The sequence below is a fragment of the Dasypus novemcinctus genome, chromosome 10 (genome assembly GCF_030445035.2).
Source record: "Dasypus novemcinctus isolate mDasNov1 chromosome 10, mDasNov1.1.hap2, whole genome shotgun sequence".
Taxonomy (NCBI): domain Eukaryota; kingdom Metazoa; phylum Chordata; class Mammalia; order Cingulata; family Dasypodidae; genus Dasypus; species Dasypus novemcinctus.
In genome coordinates this window covers 89,527,998-89,532,176 of record NC_080682.1, presented here as the reverse complement: position 1 = coordinate 89,532,176, position 4,179 = coordinate 89,527,998, and the positions used below count along the sequence as shown (strand labels likewise).

The 4,179-nt window shown below is 37.4% G+C and overlaps 1 pseudogene; it reads right to left on the bottom strand.

Moving 5' to 3' along the window:
* Positions 1 to 283: 283 nt before the first annotated feature.
* On the bottom strand, positions 284 to 3,771 carry LOC111767158 (olfactory receptor 2D2-like; annotated as a pseudogene).
* Positions 3,772 to 4,179: the final 408 nt, after the last annotated feature.

Sequence of the window (4,179 nt, the reverse complement as noted above, 5' to 3'; positions counted from 1 at the left end):
AACATGATTAAAAAGATTTTATAATTCTAGATTTATGAAAAGTGAGTGCTTCCTAGGGGATTTCCTTAGGTGCAAAAGGATCAATCAACCAGAAGGAAGCAGACCTTATTCTTACTCCCCAGATTTTTGTTTCCCTACAAAGGAAGTACTGGATCAAAGGATGGAGGGAAGGTCCATAGATAAGCCCAAGGTTGAGAGTTTTACTATATTCCAGATTCAAAAGGAAGGGGATCATTCAGCAAGTCTTACAAGTAGCAAACCTGTAGAGTCTCTGAACTCATTGTCAGAGATTCCAAGACTGTTGGAAATTCACTTGGGCTACTTTCCTCAGAGCTCCCTTCACATCCTTGTTCCTCAGGCTATAGATGAGGGGATTAAGCATGGGAGTCACCACTGCATAGAACACAGACACTAGTTTTCCCTGCAGTTTGGAAGACTTGGGTGTCATGTAGGTTGACAATTGCTAACCCATAATAAAAGGATGACCACCATGAGGTTTGAGCCACAGGTAAAGCCACAGGTTTGAGGCTCCTTGCAACTGACTTCATCCTGACTGTAGTCACTATGATGCAGCCATAGGATATCAGAATTAAGGAAACAGGTATAAGGAAAATCACAACCTCCAGATTAAAATGTCTATCTCTGAAGTACGGCTGTCTGTGGATGCCAGGGTCAACAGTGCAGGGGCCTCACAAAAGAAATGAGCAATACTATTGCTGCCTCGATAGGGAAGCTGTAGTGTGAAGGTGGTGTCCACCACAGATACCAGAATGCCACTGGCCCATGATCCTGTGACCAGCTGAACCCATACCCTCCAGCTCATGATGCTAGGATAATGCAAAGGTTTGCAGATGACCACAAACAGATTATAGGACATCACTGCTAGAAGGACACACTGTGTATACCCAAAAATGAGGAATAGTAGAAACTGAGGTGCACACTGCATGAATGAAATGAACTTCTTCCTGGATTCCAGGTGGACCAGGGCCTGAGGAATGATGTTGGTAGAGAAACAGAGGTCAGCCAGACACAAGTTGCAGAGAAAAAAATACATGGTGTGTGAAGTTGAAACTCAACCTGAACATAGGACATGAGAAGCAGATTTCCAAGCACAGTGACCAGGTAGACACCCAAGAACAAGACAAAGAGGAACTTCTGGGTAAGTGGGTCATCAAAGAGTCCCAGAAGGAGGAATCCTGTCACTTGGGTCTGGTTTGTCTGTCTTATAATTTCTCTTTTTTTTTTACTAGATGCTAAACAATGGTAGGTAAGCCTGAAAAATTATAAATCAGAGTTGGAAGGATTAGAAATGGCCTCCAATCACTGCCAGACATTTCAATAATCCGTTGCAGTTGTAACACTTTCAATGTTGCAAAACTTAATACTTTGTAAGTTGGTTAATTTCATTGTTGGTGTCACCTGAGAAGTGTGGAGTAGATCAGAAGAATCATTATCCTTATTCTGAATATCACACTCTTAATAATGTAACATTTGCTTACATAAATAACATTAATACACAAATAGACTGAGTTCATTTGTAAAGTCATGTCATTTAATTTTAATTTAACTTTCAATCTTATATTGTTATTGCCACAAGTTCCCTATCTCATGATTGTGTGGATTTTTTTTAATGCTTTGGACATGCAACTGTTCCAGTTGTCTCTTCCCTGAAAAGTTAGTCATAAAGGTACAAGAAAACAGTAAGAGTGAAAGTATCTTGTAGACCTGACATATTTCCTGAAGAAAATAACCTGTCTTGAAAATAACCTGGGGAACCAAAGTGTAATTCTGGATGGTGTGCCATAGTCTCTTTGGTAATCCTATCTCCAGCTCCAGCTAGAGCTCTCTAACATTGATTTTTACTATGAAAGGGCTTCCAAAATAGAAGACACAACATCACAACAAAGTTTCCACTTTACCAGCTTAGCTAGATTCCTCTTCAGCCCAAACTCATCACTACTCACCGACTTCTGACTCATCATCATTCTTCACTGCCTATCATTACCTATTTACTCCTCCCAGGATAAAATCCCCTTTGAAAATTGCACCTATGTCTTTTTCATCTTTGTTCCCTTTGTAGAACAGAGCACAAAGCTTCATTCAATAAATGATTATTAATGAAATGAAGTGAAAAAATAATTTGATCACATATTTAGCTGAGATGGTAAGAAAACCCACCAATATCCCTAAAGAGATCTTTCAGAATTGGGGATCAACAATAAAATTTCGTAGGGCTGTTCCAACAAGAGAGGAAAAAAAATTACAACTTAAGTTTATAGATTAAAACATTATGCAAAATTTGGTGTATCAACACTTTATCTTCCTGACAGAGATGACTCAGAATAATGTTGTAAATATGTAAAATTAAAATGTATGGGATTACTAAGGAAACCAATTACATCAAAATACAGTTATCAAAATTGTCTCTAAAAACACTTTGTTATATGGTAATACATGCACTTCTATATTGGCACATTAAATTTTAAAATGTAGTTATGGGTCTAATAACTACCATAATTTCAAAATAATGAAGATTTTAAATGATATGTTAAAAGATATTTTGAGATGTCTTCAACAACTTCAATGGAGCATAGAATATCTCTTATTTCTACTGGTGAAAATTCATAGAGACTGCTAATACTGATATTGGCTTGTTGCCTACATTCAAACTCAAAAAGAACATGTTAAACTCCATTCAGAGAAAAGTGAAAATAAAGAAGTAGCATTTTATACTCAAATTGAGGAATCTTGAATTTCAGCTTAAGAACTGCTGTGCTATAGGAATTCCCAGGCCACCTTTCTAGCCATTTTCCCATTTTATACTCAACAATTTTGCTCAACATTGAGCAAATGCCCACTTTCCTTGGGCTTTATCACACTTGGAATATTCAATTGACCCTATTTATTGAGCATATAATATGGATCAAGCATATGCTGGGTACTGGACCAAAGACCTAGCTCCTGAAGACAAAGAATCCTAGAGTAAGGGACTAAACATAGTGGTCCTTTATCCCCAGTGCCTAGTGTGTTTCCTGGAACATCATAAATTCACAGCAATTATGGGTTTGATAAATGTATGTACTGGGCCATCTAAGCTTGTTTGATATAACAGATACTTAAACTAATATATAAGTGCTTCTAAAGGCAAATATAGTCTATTATCAAAAGAGCTGATATAAAAGTAAATTTTGGGAACAAAAGCTATTTTAAGGTTGGTACTTTCTGAATTATGAAGGTAGAGCATCTATGGAAAATGATGCTTAGATAGATTAGAGTCTCCAGATCCTGGTTCAGTTTGGCTTTAGACTTTCTGCTCTCTCTGCCATAATTTATGCCCTTCCCAAAGTAGAAACGTGAGTGAAGCTGCATGAATTGTGTATCCAGGTCTTAGGAAAAATTAAATGATAGACAAATGATGGCTCCCAGTTTCGAAGAAAGGAGACATAGAGCATAAAACTAAGTACTCGTTACAAAGTCCAAAATGATGCCTAAAAGAAGAGAGTAAATTAATGAAAGGGCATTACAGGACATTCCTTTGGTATCTATCCCTTCTTTATTTGACTATTAACCACAGGACTTCCAAGATTCCATTAAGAAAAAATAACCTTTTTCTTGTGTTCAAGGAACACTTGCCTTACTGATCCATACATTTTCTCCATTCCTCACTCCTATTCCCAACACACATAGACACAGATATGCACAAATATATCTATAAACACACAATCTACAATAGATACATGTGCGTCTACAGTACCATGTACTTACCTCCATCCTAGCTCTAATAGATTATATAGAAATGATTTGTCTTTCTCTTTGACAGTAAGATGTTCAAGGGCAGAGACACATCTGAATCATTTCTATTCAGAGCAAATAGGATAAATCCTGGCATATAGTAAATGTTCAACACATGTTACATGATCTGGTATTACCTGAAACAAAGGAGTGGTTACAGGGAGGTGAATGGGAGTCAGAGATGAGTGTAGCTTATGACTTGTCAGATGATAGGAGCTCTCACTGATCCTGGTTATTACTGCATTTGAAGGCTGCACCCATGAGCTCTCCTTGTTTGATATTTTTAAAAAACTAACATGTTATTCCCCCATGCAAATGCGGAGAAGAGGCCCCTTGAGGTGACTGTGAATCTACTCCTAGTATCAGGAAGTTTCTGTAAGAAAATCA